Source organism: Tiliqua scincoides, chromosome 1 (assembly GCF_035046505.1).
Source record: "Tiliqua scincoides isolate rTilSci1 chromosome 1, rTilSci1.hap2, whole genome shotgun sequence".
NCBI lineage: Eukaryota > Metazoa > Chordata > Lepidosauria > Squamata > Scincidae > Tiliqua > Tiliqua scincoides.
Genome location: NC_089821.1, coordinates 237,204,342 through 237,223,996, shown reverse-complemented (window position 1 = coordinate 237,223,996; position 19,655 = coordinate 237,204,342).

The following is a 19,655-nucleotide window of genomic DNA, read 5'->3' as shown; positions in this document are numbered from 1 at the left end:
TGTGCTCTGGTCATGAAAGAGAGACCGGTTTTCTTGACATAGTAAATGACTATGCTTTAGAGCAACTAGTCATGGAGCCCACCAGAGGACAGGCGACTCTGGATCTAGTATTGTGTGGCACTCAGGACCTGGTTAGAGAGGTAATTGTTTCTGAGTCATTGGGGAACAATGACCATGCTGCAATTAGTTTCACCATGCATGTCGGAGTAAGAGTGTCAAACAAATAAAACACAAAAACCCTTGACTTCTGAAGGGCGGACTTCCCTCAAATGAGGAGACTAGTTAGGAAGAAGTTGGAAGGAAAGGTAAAGAGGGTCCAATCTCTCCAGAGTGCGTGGAAGCTGTTTAAAACAACAGTAATAGAGGCCCAGGAGAAGTGTATGCTGCAAAGGAAGAAGGGCTTGACTAAGTTCAGGAGGGTGCCCACATGGCTAAGGAGCCAAGTTAGAGAGGCTATAAAGGGCAAGGAAGCTTCCTTCCGTAAATGGAAGTCTTGCCCTAATAAGGAGAATAAAAAGGAACATAAACTGTGGCAAAAGAAATGTAAGAAGGCGATACGGGAGGCCAAGAGAGACTATGAGGAACACATGGCCAGCAACATTAAAGGGAATAATAAAAACTTCTTCAAATATGTTAGAAGCAGGAAACCTGCCAGAGAAGTGGTTGGCCCTCTGGATGGTGAGGGAGAGAAAGGGGAAATATAAGGAGACTTAGAGATGGCAAATTAAATGAGTTCTTTGCATCTGTCTTCACAACAGAAGACCTCGGACAGATACGGCTGCCTGAAGGGCCCCTTCTGACTGAGGAATTAAATCAAATAGAGGTTAAAAGAGAAGCTGTTTCAGACCTAATTGACAAACTAAAGATCAATAAGTCACCGGGCCCTGATGGCATCCACCCAAGAGTTATTAAGGAATTGAAGAATGAAGTTGCTGATCTCTTGACTAAAATATGCAACTTATCCCTTAAAACTGCCATGGTGCCAGAAGATTGGAGAATAGCAAATATCACACCGATCTTTAAAAAGGGAAGGAGAGGGGACCTGGGAAACTATAGGCCAGTTAGCCTAACGTCTGTTCCGAGTAAAATGGTAGAATGCATCATCAAAGATAAAATCTTAAAACACATAGACGAAAAAGCCTTGCTGAGGGAGACTCAGCATGGCTTCTGTAAGGGTAAGTCTTGTCTCACGAACCTTTTAGAATTCTTTGAAAAGGTCAACAGGCTTGTGGATGCTGAAGAACCCGTGGACATTATATATCTGGACTTTCAGAAGGTGTTTGACATGGTCCCTCACCAAAGGCTGCTGAGAAAACTCCACAGTCAGGGATTTAGAGGGCAAGTCCTCTCCTGGATTAGGAACTGGTTGAGGTCCAGGAAGCTGAGAGTGGGTGTCAATGGGCAATTTTCACAATGGAGAGAGGTAGAAAGTGGAGTTCCCCAAGGATCTGTCCTGGGATCGGTGCTTCTCAACCTCTTCATAAATGATCTGGAGGCAGGGCTAAGCAGTGAGGTGGCCAAGTTTGCGGATGACACCAAACCTTTCTGAGTGGTGAAGACCAGAAGAGATTGTGAAGAGCTCCTGAAAGATTTCTCCAAACTGGGAGACTGGGCAGCAAAATGGCAGATGCGTTTCAATGTAAGTAAGTGTAAAGTCATGCACATTGGGGTAAAGAATCAAAACTTTATATATAGGCTAATGGGTTCTGAGCTGTCTGTGACAGATCAGGAGAGAGATCTTGGGGTGCTTGTGCACAGCTTGATGAAAGTGTCAACCCAATGCGCGGTAGCAGTAAAGAGGGCTAATTCCATGCTTGGGATCATTAGGAAAGGCATTGAGAATAAGACAGCTAATATTGTAATGCCATTGTACAAATCTATGGTAAGGCCACACCTGGAGTATTGCATCCAGTTGTGGTCGCCGCATCTCAAAAAGGATATTGTGGAGATGGAAAAGGTGCAAAAGAGAGCAACCAAAATGATTACTGGGCTGAGACACCTCTCTTATGATAAAAGGCTACAGCGTTTGGGCCCCTTCAGTCTAGAAAAGAGGCGCCTGAGGGGGAACATGATTGAGACATACAAAATCATGCAGGGGTTAGACAGAGCAGTTAGAGAGATGCTTTTTTCCCTCTCTCATAACTCCAGAACCAGGGAACATCCACGAAAGTTGAGTGTTGGGAGAGTTAAGACAGACGGACAAAAATATTGCTTTACCCAGTGTGTAATCAGTTTGTGGAACTCTTTGCCACAAGAAGTAGTGATGGCATCTTGCCTGGATGCCTTTAAGAGGGAATTGGACAAATTTCTGGAGGAGAAGTTCTTTACGGTTTACAAGTCATAGTAGGTATGTGCTGCCTCTGATTGCCAGATGCAGGGGAGAGCACCAGGATCCAGGTTGTGTCTGTTGTCTTGTGTGCTCCCTGGGGCATTTAGTGGGCCACTGTGAGATACAAGAAGCTGGACTAGATGGGCTCTTCTTACGTTCTTATGTCCTCTCCCAATCCCAAATATAACCAGTTGGTTTCAGACTGGGAAGCAAAAGCATTTGCACATTTATAAGAAAAAGTTTTTATTGGGTGACTGCTACAATTCTGTCATATCGATATGAGGTTATGAACACAGGGTTAAGTTTGGACAGAGGATACCCCAGAACAAAACCTCCCTCAGCCAAGGAGCTCACTGGGAGGCCTTCCTGGGGTGAGTCATTCAGCCTAATCCACTTCACAGACATGTTGTGAAAATAAGTTGGTAACTGCAGGTAACCATGCTTTTAACTGTCGTAAATAGGTTATCAAAGATCTTAGCCTGGAAGAATTTCCCTTGGCTTCCACAAACCACAGGGTAGAGCACAGGAATTGACATCTACATCTACTACAACTGTTTTCTGCTATTATATTTTTAGCCATTTTTATTGCCACCATTATGTTTTTGTCATTCATTTTTCTTCCTGTTATCGTAAGCTGCTCTGAATTACTTTTAAGAAAAAGTGGGATATACCTTTCATTCATCATCATTATCATGCTCTCAGACTTACATCCCATTGAGTTCAATGAAGCATAATCCTAAGCAAGTGTCTGTACTTCGCCTAAGGCTGCAATACTGTAGCCCGAAGTCTCCAAACTTTTCAACCAGAGGGCTGCATCAAATATCTGGCATGGTGTCAAGGGCTGAAAAAATTTTTTTTTTTTAATATGAAATTTAAATAAATACATTAGCGATGGAACTTAGACAACTGAATAAATGAATGAATGGGCTCAAATTTCAAGGATTTTTCCAAGCACCAACACATGCCACAAAATAAAGCACATACTCAAATGGACCCCCAAATGGAAGCCCATTCAGGAAGTTTTCTGAAAGCCTTCTAAGGCCTTCAGAGGGCACAAAAAAGTTACTTCCAGTTTTCGGGAAAACCAGGAAGTGATGTTTTTAGGATTTTAGAAGGTGTTCTGAGGTCTGGGAAGGCTGCATGCAGCCTCCCTGGCCCTCAGAACACCCTCCGGTTGTGACCGGAGCACAGCTCTGGTTGTGTTCAATCAAGTGGGCCATAGGCTTTCAATCAAGTGGCCATAGACCAGAGGCTGGCCATGGGCTGGATAGAGGCTTGCCATGGGCTGCATCTAGCCCCCGGACTGGGCTTTGGAGACCCCTGATGTAGCTTACGGCTGTCCGTATTGCAGCCTAAAGCTGCAATCCTATGCACAGTTACCTGGGACTAACTCCCATTGAATGCAATGGAACTTACATCTGAGTAGACATGTATAGGATTGCACTGTTAATTAATCAAATGCCCTTCCTAAGTTTTGAAACCACGGGGCACGTCTTGTAGTCTGTTTATTTGTACTCATATGCTGCTCAGATAGGGTGAGTACAGTACTTCTAATCTCATTTATTCTCACACCATCATTGTGATAGGTTCCATTCTCCATTTACATTCACATTCAAATTGTAAATTGTGATAGGTTCCATTCTCCATCTGCTGGCCTGAGGCTGTGTACAAAGACAATTGTATTCAATTGTACAAAGACTCTGTTTTGATTAATAATTTCTGCCCAGCCCACATTTGTATGCATTTGACACTTTGTACACATTTGTACACATATATGCAACATTGGGCAGAAATGGCTTGACCTACTGTTGCTACTAGGGAGCCATTATGACCAAAAGGCATCAATCAATACAGTAAATAAATAGGACAGAGCTGGGTTCCAAAGCCACAATGCAGAGGTGGCAAATGGTATGACCTCATCCGGAGCACTGCACATTGCAGAAATCTGTGACCTCCAAATTAATTCCATTGGTTCTACAGTAAACCACTTCCAATGAATTAAGGAAGCCGCCCAAAGTCAGAAATCACATGATCACTGCTAAGCAGAGGAGATGCAAAGCAGGTCCAAATTCTTGTCAAGTGTTCAAGTTTGATTCCTCCTTCATCGGAACAGAAATGGGAAATTTACTTTTTCTCTGACCAGCCACTCAGAATAGAACTCTATGTGGTACAAGTCATTTCATAACCTACCACCTGCTTGGCATAAAGGGATAAACAGTCAAAGGCTGCATCTTCCAGCTTTCAGGCACGGACTTGTAGTCTTTGCTTGGAAATGTGTGGGGAAGGCTTCCCATGCTTTATTTGGAAGATCACAATTTTATGCTACATTCTGACAGAAGTAAGCCCAGAAGCCTTTGACAGAAGTGCCTGACATTGCAACTATTGACACTGCAGGGCAAGTAATTTAACTATAAATTGTTCATTTAAAATCTGGAACACTGAAACTGGACCTCCTGTTACTCTCACCAAACCTGAAGATGCCAGAAGAGTTACTGTGGCATTCTATTACACAGACTTCATCAGCTGGACATTCCTGTGTTCCTGGTTTGCTCTACAAAGCTTTCACTGGCCAAATGAACGTAGGCTGCACCTCACAATGTAAGGACTGCTTTACACAGCCTGGGGCGGTGGTGGGGACATTATTTGTAAATAAAGTAAATGCACCGTTGTTATTCACTGGTTGCAGGCAATTGAGATACTCAGGTTTGTGCTTCTTGTTGGACTGCAAAAGTCACCATTCCAAGTACTCCAATTGTAAGGGTAGCAGGCACTGATTGGGTAGTGCCCATTCAGCATTAGGGTGGAGCACTGCATCCCACCTCTAAGCCTGCATCATTTTGTGAAATATGTTGGGTATTTATTTATTTTCTCCTTTGGAAACTATGAGCCCAAACCTGTGCATGTCTACTCAGAAGTAAATCCCATTATAGTCAATGAGGCTTACTCCGAAGTAAGTATGAATAGGATTGCAGCCTGAGTACTCCTCTGCTTTGCCACTAAGTTGCAGGACTGATATTTTGCTATAGGAAGAAACAATGGATAACAAGGCTACTCCCCTTCCCTCCCACCCTCAATAATGCCCTGATTCAAAGACTTTAATGATTTTTGAAAGCAACGTGTTCCCATTCTTCAGTACCAGAATGCAAATCTCCCAGACTCTTCCTACTGCTAGCAAACCAGTGTGGTAGGACTGCAAAGCTAGAACTTCGACTTTATGTAGGGACAGGAGTCTGTGCTCGGAGCTGGATTAGTGCTGGTGCAATTATGGCACTAAGAAAATGGGGGGCTTTTATTGTTCGGAAAGGCCCTAAGTCAGACTTGGCATTCAGGACATAGATGGTCCATTTCCACTTGCCTGCTTATAGAAGAGAACTGTGTTCACAGTACATAGGTGTTTGCCTTTCCTTTTGTTCACATGTTTATATTCTCAACCATAAAAATGTACCTCAGGCAAAAAGTCTTCTGATTTTCAAAACCGTAAGGAGGAGAGAGATTTGTGGGATTAAAAAGAGGAAGTTTATCCAATTCATGAAAGCTCTTTTCATCTGTAGTCTGTTGACTATTTGACTACTATTGAGCTGTTCAATGCACATTATTCCTATCCTTGTTATATTTGGGCTTTTGTTACAGACATTTAAAGGACTATGAAGAGACTCCATTCAAGTCCCTTCCTCCCTCTGTTGTTTTTCCTTTAATATTTACCAACCGTTCTCACTTCTGAACTCAATGCCTATTTTGAGAATGGAGGAGGGGGCATCTTGTGTAGAAGGCGAATGTTCTGGTGGACTGCTATCTACACATTATCTTAAGAACTGAATTAATTAGGAGTTTATTAAGAGTTGGTGCCGAGTTGAAGTTGATTTAACCAGGGGGCAATCTCAGTATAACAAATACCTTGGATTCAAGAGCAGGCAGCATTGCATAGTTCAAGTTCCACCACTTGAAGAGGCTTATTTTTTAACCCTCTAAGGGCCCAATCCTATTAAACTTTCCTGCACCAATGCAACCTCAATGGAGCCCTGAAAGGGAACAAATGTTCCCTTACCTTGAGGAGGCCTCCATGACTGTCCCTCCACTGCAATGCCCTGTTGGCATGGTTGCGTCGGGGCTGGAAAGTTGAATAGGATAGGGCCCTAAATGTGTGAAGATGGGAACCCAAGTTAACCCAATCCTCAACGCTCTCAAGGTTGGTTCAAGTAGTCATTTTCCTCTGCATGGGAGCTGCTTCACTTGTGTGCCTGCAATTATGGTGGGTACAGTGCTAATTGGCCAACCCTTCTGTCAGTCCTGAGGTCATTGCCCCCTTCTTGAGCCAGGTTTTCAACTGTAAAAAACTAGTTTTATAAAACATACCAAAATAAAGTGGCAAACCAGTGTTTAAGTGGGGAGTAGCACAATCCCAACATGAGCTGGAACAGGCCGACTGGCGTGCCTGCGCTGTATCCAGCACAAATTTCGGACTATCTGAGGCTCGGTCCGAGGCAAAGGGAAACTTTTCTCCTTATCCCAGGGACAGCTGCAGCAGCCCCAATTGGGCTACTCAGATCTGCACCACTAAAATTGGTGGAGCAAATCTGAGCAGCCTGGGACTGCCCCAGGCCATCCAGGAACAGGGCTAGGATTCAGCATAAATGCCAGATCCGGGCCCTGCCTCCTGCTTCCTGCCCGCCCCCAGGAATGCTTGCCACCCACCCTCCCTCCGCCTCGAAACACCTCCTTTCTGCCTCCTCCCCACACACCCCCACAGACCCCTGTACCAGCCAAGCTCAGTCGATGCAAACTCACCTGTTCCTGGGGCCTGCGTTGACACAGCGAGGCCGGCTTTATGGCACTTTCACAACACTCCTTAGCCCACACAAGGGACTTGTGCCGGCGGAAGCGGTGCTTAGGATTGCGCCCTAAGTCTCTCTAGAGGTGTTTTAAAAAGAAATCCATGATACAGACAGATTGTCTGAAGCATGGGAGTGGAGATGAAAAGAGATACAGAATCACTACATAAGTCCCTTGTGGAACAAAGGTGGGAGAAATAGGCCCCCCCCCCCATGATTCCTCCACCCATCCTTGCAGGGCTTGATTGTGCTTTGAGGTTCTACTGTTGCCTTTGGTTCTGGGGGTTCAGGACTTGGCTAGGCTGGGTGGGTCCCCTAATGGACTGATACCAAAGGCCGTGCAACCCAGTTACAGATCCACCACTTCTGTGCTATTGAAAAAAACACCTTATCATGCTCCCCCCATGCTGCCAGCAATCCCAGAAGTGTGGGACTTCTGGTTTCGTTTACAAATGCTCTGTCCCCTAAATGAAACTGGAAGTCCTGTTCTTCCTGGTTTGATGGCAGCACACAAGGAGCATGATACAGAGGGGAATCATCTGCTTCTCATGAGAATGGGAAGGAGATCATTGCGGCATGGATTGTCAGTAGGTTGGAGGGAGGCAGTACCCCAAATCTGAAAGCCACCCCAAATCTGTTGCCTCCTCTCTGACCCCTCTTTATTCTGCCACTGATGTCACTTGCATCAGGTAGCCTCATGGATGGACTGGCTGTGACTGTCACCACCGCCTGCAACAGGGAAAACTGGCACCTGCTTCTGTTCACAGGTATGTCTGAAGGCAACAGGTTTCTGTTCTGCAGAAACAAATGCAAATGGCATATATCCAGTAACAGCCACTGCAAGTGCCAGCTTGCCTGGTGCCAGGAGCACTCCCAGGATATAAACATGCTTTTCAGGAACAATGTGACTCGATTTATTCCAGATGCACATGATTCTCCTAGTCCTATGACTCTCCAGTCATTCTTACGTTTCTTATTTGAATAAATTTCTCTTTGCTCATCTTCATCCAGTCCTCCGCAATTAGTAATATCCACCTAATCCGCCATTGCAGCGATCATTAACTGAATAGCATGAACACTATTTTTCACTTGTGGGAAACAATATAGGCACTGTGATAGCTTTCATTGGATGGTGTGATGTTGGGTGATGATGATACGTGACTTTAATAAAAAAGAAATTACATGGATCTATTACATATTGCGCTTCTAATACATTCATCTGGTGGATCCATGTCTTCTCTTATTATTACCCTTTGGTTCAACAAAGTAATTTTTCAGGCCTTGCTCTTGGTTTGAAGCAGTACTATTATGGGAGACACTATTTACAATTTTCAGAACATATGCTTCTAAGGTGTTTGCTGATATGTGCATAAGCATGTATGTGCTTCTAGATCAGTGATTTTTCATCTCACAGTGCACCGATAAGGCACTAAAACAGTCAAGGCACACAATCAGGTTTTTGACAATTGACAAGGCATACCATGCTGCCAGTGAGGGGCTCACATCCCCCACTGGCCCTACTAATAAATGATCTTCCCCCAAATTCCTCTGGCACATCCATGGACCACTTGCGGCACACCAATGTGCCATGGCACAGTGATTGAAAATGGCTGTTCTAGATGCATAATTACAGCTGGAGCATTAGAAGTGCATTCAGCAAAATTGTATTTCACTTTTTTAAACTCTTACAAATTGTTGTAGACACAAACAATTTGATGTATCAGAACATAAGAGTTACCTAAACAGATAATATAGATTTTGTGTGAACCTATTTTGCTATAATAGTATGCACACTTTTCCAGTACTTCATTGGGTAGACACATAGGGTTCCCAGGAAATTAAAGAAAGGGACTGTAAGGGTTAATTTGAGAATAAGTACCATTGAATTCTGTGGGATTTATTACTCAGCAAAATATGCCTAGGACTGGGCTTCAAGGCTTTGTGCCATGATCAAATTACAGTATACAGGAGAAAACAGCACATGACACAACACTAACAAAGTACAGCAGAGCACATTTTCTTTGCCTTTCAAGAGCCTCCACAAAGCCTCCAGAAGCGTGGCTTTTACAAACCATCATGAAAAGATCTGTTCAGATGGCTAGCTGCTACAGTGACTGCGAACAAATTGCAACAAATACTTCCTTGGCTAAATGTGGTTTAAATTATGCATTTCTTTTCCCGAACATACTTTGTAGCTTTGGCTGCATGTAGAATAAGAAGGTTGCATACATGGAAAGGCCAAAATAGAATGAAATAAGGTTCTGTCACTTTAAAGCCTTCCTCTCCACCACGCCCCCCCTACCAACACCACCATCCACTAATTGCCTGCAGCAAATCTATTGGGGGATTGCGTGCAAACTCTGACATAACCCTAGGCTTAACATAAACTAAACGCTCTCAGGTCATTGGCAAATAACAGGTATATCTGGTTTTGCCTTTGTACTTGTCTGTGCACAAATTAAAAGTGCATGTAAAGTAACCATAATCAAAGGTAGAAAGGAAGAGGGAGGCAGAGTTAATAATCTGGTAGGTCACGCTATTCATTGCACTCTTGATCAGTGACCCAAGCAGCAACTGAGGGACTGAAGCATTCTGCTATCCCAAGTGTCTGCATGGTCTGGTGAAAGGTGTACCCCTACATTTCTTATAACACTGCAGCTGATGTGTGTGCAGCTGATTGTGTGTGCAGCTGATTGTGTGCAGCAGTCTTAGGATCTCTGTGAAATGCAGCATGTGGTGGAGGGATGTGTTCACATGGTACATTTTTTCACAGGAGTATAGTCAAGGGGAGAAGGGAAGCAGAGTTTGGGGACATTCCTGTTCCTACAGGAAGGGTAATGGCATCAATAGGAATGCTCTCTAAACTCTCTCTAGAAATGGAGTTCAAGGACTGTTCCCCTATCCCTTTACAGTTGTTCCAGGGTACCCAGAAGGCGGAACTGTGCCTTCTGAAGATGTGCATTTAGGGACTTGCAGGCCAAACAAAAGGCTGAAACTGGGTTCACAACGTGATCTATGACACACTAGTTACTAGAGAAAATTGGAAATGTGACAATTGGGGGTATGAAGATGACCTCATACCACCTAATGATTTTCTTCTGCAAACTGGGCAAGGGTACTTGCAAAGGTTTTTTAAAAATATTTCAAAAACTTTTCGCAACCCATCAAAAATTAGCCTGTGACCCACTGTTTGGGAAACACTGCTTTAGCCACAATGAAGCATCAGGTTCAGCAAGAGGCAAACTGAGGAATTGCTCTAGGGGCACCCAGTAACGGAGCTGGGGGCAGAGCTGTAAGTGCTGCACAGCTCCAAAACTAGCCATGTAAGCTGCCCCTCCCTCTCACCCTTCCAAGAAGTGAAAGCATCACAGAGACGGAGACATCTCCTCTGCATTGCTTTCGCTCCTGTACAGGGTCTGAGAATGAGGGAGAGGAGCAGCTTACACAGCAAGTTTCAGAGCCATGTGGCACTTACAGCTCTGCCCCCACTGGCTCCGCTTCTGAGGGCATTTGTTTATGCTAAGGCCATCATCTTTCTGTACCCTACCTGAGAGGCAATATGTAGCTTATGTTGTGTCAAGACTACAGTCTTACATACATTCACATGGGAGCAAGGTCTTTTTAACACCGTGGGACTTGCTTCTGAGTAAATATGCATAGGCTAGTACCATAATATATCATTTGATCAATACATCAAAATATCACCTGGGATATTTTGTATCCAATTCTTCAATTTTTATACATTTGTTGTAATCTATTGCATCCTACATCAGGAGTTTGGGATGAAATGAGCAAGATCTTTAAATGACGCATAATAACTTTCAAAGAAGAAATAAGTGTCAGATAGAAACCTTCTGATAAAGACATTTAAGGTTGATTTTTTTTTTTGCTTGTTATGTACTATTAGTGGGGAATGGTTTTAGGGCATGGTTATGGGGGTGTAGCTATGGGGGTCTCATTGCTTTTTACAACTTGAAGCATATTTTTCAAAATATGATAACAATGCTTTTTTAATCATTATGCAAATGGGAGACAACTACACAAGGAGATCTGGTTCTTATTCCTGGTTCCACCATGGATCCATTGAATGGTGTTTGAAAGTAACCAGGACTGACATCATTACACCCAACAGTTGATTGGGTTTAAACCCAGTATAAGGAAGCTGTCTCCTTCACTATATCTCATCTCAGTTTCAAAAATTAAAAAAGATATTTTGCGATTATCATCTTTGCATCAAGTTAAAACCAGATGAGCTTAAAAACCAATGCAACTCCAAATTGTCATAAAGAGGCATGGGTTTCATCTCTCCTCTCTCTTTTCATCTTCTGTTTTCCTTATGGGAAACATTGTATATTCAGGCTTTTCTTTCCAATAATGAAGACTACAGGAGTTTGAATTGTAAGATTACTGGTATAGTAAAGCAATTAAAATCAAGAGCCATGAATTTGGAGGTCTTGGGCACAAGTCTCAATTCAGCTGTGCACTTGCATGTTCAAGATTCTGGGGAAAACTAGGCATTCCAGTTTAAACATTTGGTTGGGACTTGGTTTTTATTCAATAAATAGCAGGTGAATTGGCTTCCAGTTTGTCCCCTGTCCATGGCAGTTCTTTACCCTGGGGAAAAGATTTGGTTGGTGCCTATGGGAACTTTTGTTCCAGGGCAAATAGCAACTGCAGGAGGGAGTCTGGATTGGGACCACAGCAAGAGCAGAAGGTTAAACTCTCCTTCTTGGCACTATAGTCTTAAACCAGGGGTGCCAAACCCCAGCCCTGGGCCACTTGCGGTCCTCGAGGACTCCCAATGCGGCCTTCAAGGACACCCCAGTTTCCAATGAGCCTCTGGCCCTCTGGAAACTTGCTGGGCCCACACTGGCCTGACGCAACTGCTCTCAGCGTTAGGGCGACTGTTTGACCTCTCGCGTTAGCTGTGGGATGAGGGCTCCCTCCACTGCTTGCTGTTTCACATCTGTGATGCAGTAGCAGCAGCAAAGAAAAGGCCAGCCTTGCTTTGTGCAAGGCTTTTTATAGGCCGTGAGCTATTGCAAGACCTTCATTCATTCATATAAGTTCCACCTCTAGTATATTAATTTATGTAAACTTATGTAAATTTATTCAAATTTTAAATGTAAATTAATTCCCCCCCCCCGGCCCTGACACAGTGTCAGAGAGATGATGTGGCCCTCCTGCCAAAAACTTTGGACACCCCTGTCCTAAACAATGGGGGCCCCAGTCCAGCTCACTAGTCCCATTTGTGTGCTTAACATTACATCTAACTTTAAAGGGCTGGAGATTGCTCAAGATATTTAACTGGCTTGAACTTGGAACAAGCAAGTGTTCTGATGCACAAGTGGAGCAATCCCACTCCTGCTGGTAGCAAGGACCAGCAGGGCCCTTCAATCATCCTGGAGCCCAGACTAGGAAGATTCTGAAATAAGGATGATCTCTTATGCATTCTCATTAGCACAGGTATTGACAAGATAACATTATAAGGCAGAGAAAAGACTACCTGGATCTTGATGAAGAGTGGAGTGATATTGTCACTTCCTACATTCCTCAACCATTCTGCCCTGCTGCAATCGGCCCCCTGAGGGCAGCCAAATGTAATTAACATAGGAGATTCACTACTTCCCCTAATAAAGTTGACAGGCATAATCTCATAATATAAATGAGAGACAGTTCCCCAAGGTGATCGTTCTAGACACAAACATGTCACAGCAATACTGTACAGTGATGTCTGTAAGCAGCTGCCACCAGGGGTCTCAGGGCAGCAAAACATGTTGACCTTGCCTCCAGTGTTTGCTGTGGCTGAGGTGAGGAAGAGAAACACAAGCCACCTCTTAGGACTCAGGGCAGAGTCGCACATCTCACCGTGCTGTGTTGGCATGTGTGTGCTTAGGACAGCATATCCCGACACCAGTGTTAGCGTAGTGTAACAATACAGAATGATACTTGTTCAGTTGTTTCTGGCAAAGAAAGCCTAATGGGGATATTTAAGAACTTTGCTGGACTTGTACACCTGGCCTGAACAAGTTACTATACAGTAAATCTCTGCAAGAGATTGAGAGGAGAGATGGAATACTTTCTATTTATTGGTGTAGATTCCTTCCCCTCTTGGCTAGTGAAAATCTTGCAACACTGATCTGTGCTCTACAAAGCTCCAGGGTTCCATGACATCATGCATGATTATTGCATAAGAGAACCCCAAAAGAATCAGCTGGTTGAGGCTACAATTCTGACAGCAAGCAAAAATTATCTCATGGGGATGTCTCTGAAAATAGTGGGACTGGAGTAGAATTATTCAGAATATAAATTAATTGCATTTTTATCCTTCTTTTCCTCCAAGGAGCTCAGGCAGCATACATGGTTCTCCCCCTGTCTCCCACACGCACTGAATTATTCTCACAGCAATCCTGAGAGATTGTGAATGGCTGTGGTTTTTGGATTGCAGTCTAAGCCTAAATGCATAGGATTTATTTTAGCAGGAAACATTCCCTGATCTCCTTCTGATACAAACACAATGCCAATTGTGATGGTCAGATCCAGCTCTAGACACCGTGCCTCTAGATCAGTGTTTCTCAAACTGTGGGTCGGGACCCACTAGGTGAATTGTGAACCAATTTCAGGTGGATCCCTATTCATTTCAATATTTTATTTTTAATACATTAGACTTGATGCTACCATAGTATGTAACTGCATTTGGGGAAATGTTACAGATCTGTACTTTTAACAAGCTACTATATATACATTTTTTTTACAATGATAGTAAATGGGACTTACACCTGGGTAAGTGGGGTAGGATTGCAGACTAGGATAGTCAAAATTTTCCTGCTTGATGACATTACTTCCGGTCATGACATCACTTCCGATGGGTCTTGATAGATTCTCACTCTAAAAAGTGGGTCCTGGTGCTAAATGTGTGAGAACCACAGCTCTAGATTCAGGGACTCTAGAGCAGCAAGAGAATGAACAGTAGCAGCAGCGCCTCCTGCACGCTACTCAAACGGTTTATATCACATTACCCATTCCCACCACCAGCATTGAGTGAAATGTCTCTCATGACAGCAAATGGAAAGAATGGGCTGGCAAATGACACAGTTTAGTACTGGGATGAGAAGAACTACTGCTTCCTAGTATACTCCTGCTTAAAAGCCCTTGAAACTCCAAGCACAGTCTTTGGGTCTGGCAATTCTAATGTCACCACTTGTGATTTCTATACTGTTTGGAGCAGCAGGGGGGGAGGAGGAGGTGGTGAGCACCAAAACATTGCCTTTACATGGCATTCAATGTATTGTTGTTGTATCAATCTGGGTACAGTACCCCAAAACAGCTTTGAACTTGTCTCAGATAGTAGAATGTTAGGTATTAGGAGCCACTGGGGCCAGAACCTGAAAGCTTTGGCCCTGTGTCTGGCTGCCTATGTGGTGAGCCATTAAGGACTATGCGTTAAACCATCTTCTTAGGCAGTGAAGTATTATCAGATGCTGAATTAGCCTCAAACTAGCCTTTTGTCCTTCCCAGGTAGGAAGCATAGTCAAAGGTTTCCTCTTTGGTTGGGACTTTGCCTGGGCAACAATTATCTCTTGGTTCTGGCACATTTTGGTTTGTTCTTCTGATCAAACCCTCACATACAGCTTGTGTCCTGATTAAATGAAAGGCTATCTTTTCTCACACATAGCTGACTGTGCGTGAACATTCTCATCAGAGTCCCTTTTCTGGGTGCCTCCAACTTCTGAAGAAAGTTGGATGGAGATTGTCAAGAGAGCATTCTTAGCAATCCCTGCTAACTGGGCAACTTTTAAAGTGGTGACCACTTACCTTTAGTAGGGGGAGAGGATATGTCCCTTTTCATCCCAGCATGGCATGGTGTCTTTTCCAGTGGTTGTTGCTGTTGTCTCTTCTGCACCTCTTTTTAGAGTGTTAACCCTTTTTGGACAGGGAACTATTTTACTTTGTTAACTATCTTTTGTTCAAAAATGGTATATAAATATTCTTACAGTACAATCCTATGCATGTTTACTCCTATGTTGTTAAATGGGCCTTACTTCCAGGTAAGTCTGTATAGGATTGCAGCCTTCATCATCATCATCAACAACAACAACAACACCATGAGCTCTGGGCTTGTCATGTTCCCCTCAACTCTGGTCCCCTGGGACAACTTTTGACTCCACTCTGATTAAGATCTGTGGCTGAACTGGGGAGGGTTCCTGTGGCCATAGGAAGAACCATGGTTTGCATTATCTGCTATGGTCTTATTAGGCAAACTGGGCTGCCCATCTGTTCTTCAAGACACAATTACATGTGACTTACCTGCGTGCTTCAAAATGCTGCACGCAAAAATCTTTAAGCAATAAGTAATTATAGAAATGTGGTGGAATAAACATTGTCTAGCCAGCTATGATCTGTAGAAACACCTGAGGGCAAAGTTCACTGAAGTCATTTATCTTCAACTTGAAATATACCTGCTGTAGCTTGAATTTGCCTGGAGTTAGATGAAGCCGATATCATCAGACCATCATATGTTGCATGGAGGTTGTGAATAATGTTAGAGAAGGCTAATGAAAATTTAAAAAAAAAAATTAGCACGCACCCTCTGTTAATGTAGAGGCAGTTCTGAAACATAGTAGACCTCTGTTTGGGTCTAGAATGAGATTTTGGAGTCATGGTGGTATGTGGCAGAGTCAATGTAAATGTTGATCCAGTATGTGGCAGGTGTTAAAGAAGGCAAATTCCATGCTAGGAGTCATTCTGAATGAGATCTAGAATAAAACTCCTTTAAAAGCATCATACTGTCATACAAACCTATCTTGCAGTCTCATTTGGAATACTGTGTACAGTTCTGGTTGCCACACCACAGAAAGTCAAAGCTGGAAATGTTGTGAAAGAAGGCAACCAAAATGATCAGAGGACTGGGGTGCTTTTATATGAGGAAATATATAAGCCTACAAAAATATACGAGCCTACAAAATTTGGGGTTTTTTTTGTTTGTTTGGAAAAGAGGCAATTAAGGAAGCATGATTGCGGGCCTAATCCTATTCGACTTTCTAGTGCCAATGCAGCCACAATGCAGACCCAAGGTCTGCAAACAAACATTTCATTACCTGGAGGAGATCTCCATGACTCCCCCCCCCCCCTTGCAGGTATAGCCCACACTATGTTGGTATAGCTGCAGCAGCGCTAGGTAGTTGGATAGGATTGGGCCCTGAGATTTATAAAGTCATGCAAGTATGAAGAGAGTGGGGATAGGGAGAAATGTTCTATCTTACAGCATTAGAATTAGGGGTCACCCGATGAAATTGTTTCGCAGGAGATTCAGAACGGACAAAAGGAGATACTTCACATAGCACATAATTCGTCTGTGTGCAATTCTTTGCCACAAGATGTAGTTATGGCCACGAATTAGGATGACTTGGAAAAAGAACTAGACAAATTCTAGGAGGACAAGTCCTTCAGAACCTGCTAGTCATGACGACTATGAGCTACGTTGGGTTCAGTGGCTGTGTACCTGTGAATACGTTGCCCGGAAGCACTGGTGGGAGAGGAGTATGCCTTTGTCTTCTGCTTGTGGGCTTCCTAGAAGCAGCTGGTGGGCTACTGTGTGAAACAGGATGTGGGACAACATGGGTCCCTTTGGGCTTGATCCTACAGGGCTTTTCTTGTGTGAGCAAGTGTTGTTTTTATTTCATTGCTTAGTTGTATAATTTTTTTAAAAGCAGTTTTGAAATGCTATCTTATTATTATTTACAAGTGAAATTATGGTCACCATTATAAATATTTATGGCAGCAATCCTGAATACACTCTTGGGAGTAAGCCCCAGTGAACACAATAAGACTTACTTCTGAGTGAACATGCGTAAAACTGAATTTTGAATTTTTGCTGATTAGATTGTCTGTATCACTGGGGTAATTTATGGCTAAATGAAATAATAGGCTGAATCCATCTAAACTTTTACAAAAGCAAGATACAAGTGGAGTTGCAGGCCTTTGTGTGCAAGACTTTTGATGAAAGTGAGTAAAGAAAGAAGTCTACATGGAAAGACACACCCAGTGCTCTTCATTCCAGCAGCAGCCAGCCACCTATTTAATTTTGACCTTGCAACACTATAAAATGGACAGCCCAATCCTACCTAAATCCCTGTGTGGCAATGCAGTGGTACCAACATGGCATCCACTGCGTCCTGTAGCTTCCAGAGGCTTCCTCGGGGGAAGGGAACATTTGTTCCGTTCTCTCAAGGTATGCTCCCACTGCCCCATGGGTCAACTTGGACCTGCACCAACGATATTGCTGGCTCTAGTCTGTGTGAACCCATGAAGGCAGATTGGGCCTGGGGAGGCATTAGGATTCAATGGGCACTGATGTTGCCAAATCCATCTTCCCATGTCCAATCTGCCCTCATTCCCAACCCCATCTCTTCCTCCTTTTGCTCCCACCCCCACCCTGTTCCACTTCCTCCCTGCCTCCCTCCAACCCCCTATCTAAGCTTACCTTACCTTGGCACCAGGATGCAGGTCTCTTGTTGTCTGGTGTGCTCTCTGGGGCAATTGGTGGGCCACTGTGAGATAGAGGAAGCTGGACTAGATGGGCCTATGGCCTGATCCAGTGGGGCTGTTCTTATGTTCTTAACTGTGATATTGATTGTCCTTGTGTCGTGATAGGCATGCCATGTATGGGCCCTCTGTAACATTTTATGTTTTGTACACTGACAACTGAGATTGTAAATGGTCTTCATACTGATTGACAGCAGAGAACTGGAATTACCCAAGAAAGCATAAGACTCAAATCCATTCCCTGCCTTTCAAAGCAGAGAAATGAAAGGTGTGAAAATAAATGATATTCTTTTGTAGCTGGAGGCTTTTTCTTGGAACATTTTGATTTCTTTCACATAACATACCATTTCTGAAAGCCAAAGCATCTTAGCTAAAGAATCCTGGAAACTGTACAGTAAATGGTCTAGGTAGAAGCTAGATTTGTGGAATACAGATGGATAGTACAGTAATTGTTAGACTTGATCTGCTTACAAGCCCCACATCAAATACTGAGTAGCATTTTAAAAAAATTGGTGTCACAATAGCAAACTTCCTTCACACTGTTTATATTCCATTTCCAAAGATTTCTGAAACTCTGAAATACAATACTGGTTTAAGATAAGTTATTTTATGGCCCAATCCTAGACATGTATACTCAGAAGTCCCTTGAGTTCAATGGGGTTTAATGCAGGTGTATAGGGTGTATAGGTCTTTTTGAGTTTAACACCCTCATAGGGGTTTTCTCTCCCCCACAAACTGATGTTATTGTAGCTGTGATTTGATTCTTATTGATTGACCTGATGAAGCAGAAGATCTGCTCAGTTAATATGATTATAATTTCTATATATTTATTTAATAGAACGTTCATGCCTGATTGGATTGATTTTCTTTCTTTGATTAACTTATTAATTGGTTACATCATTTTTGTTTAAGAGCAGAGGAGAAAGATCAGAAGAAACAAAACCATCCAAAATCCTCCAGTTTTCCAGTGGGTGGTCTCCAAAATTATGGAACAGCCCATGATGAATGAGAAAATAGTGATGTCTCTATTCCTTTGCTTATTTTGGAAGGCTTAAAATATTTTTTTTTTTTGGCAGAATCTAGGTGATGAATCACATCTAGATAGTAAAATGGATTCCTCTGAGAAAATGTTTAATCCAAAAATGAATCCCATTAGTAAGCTTAGAAAGTTTTGAGAAAAGGTTTGCTTCACTAGGAAAAGTGCAGACATTACAGACTTGCAATGTTAGATTTGAAAATAAGATTTAAATACAAGAGGTGGGCAGTTGGAGCACTTAGATAATAAAAGTAACTGTAATAATTTTATTAGTGTAGTGAAGGGAAACAGCTGATATCACATGTTGAAGAACAGATAAATTTAGTTGTTGGTACAGAGGTGAATAAGCTGTAATTGAAAATATGTTTAGACTAAGATCAGAATGTCTGATTTGGATAAGAAGCCAAGAGACATCTGGGCAAAATCCAGTGATAATGGATTTAAGAAGTTAGTCCATAACATTTCTTGGCAGAATTCTGAGTTGAAGATCAGTCAATTTCTTCTCCAACTTTTCACTGACCTTTCTCTATTAACTTTAAATAAATATACTTCCTTAGTGCATTCTCTTCTCCAACACAGAACCATTACTTATAGATAGGAAGATTTTTTTAGATTTGATTTTTAGATTGTGAGCCCTTTTGGGACAGGGAGCCATTTAGTTATTTGATTTTTCTCTGTAAACTGCTTTGTGAACTTTTAGTTGAAAAGCGGTATATAAATACTGTTAATAATAATAATAATAATAATAATAATAATAATAATAATAATAATAATAATAATAATAATAATAATAATAATAATAGGAATTTCCAAATAAATTATTTTTTTTTTCAAACTGTGTGAAAAGTTTAGAGGAAGATAAGGCTTTCATTATACAGTTGGAACTAAAAGTTAAGGACAGGGGTGTCCCCCCATT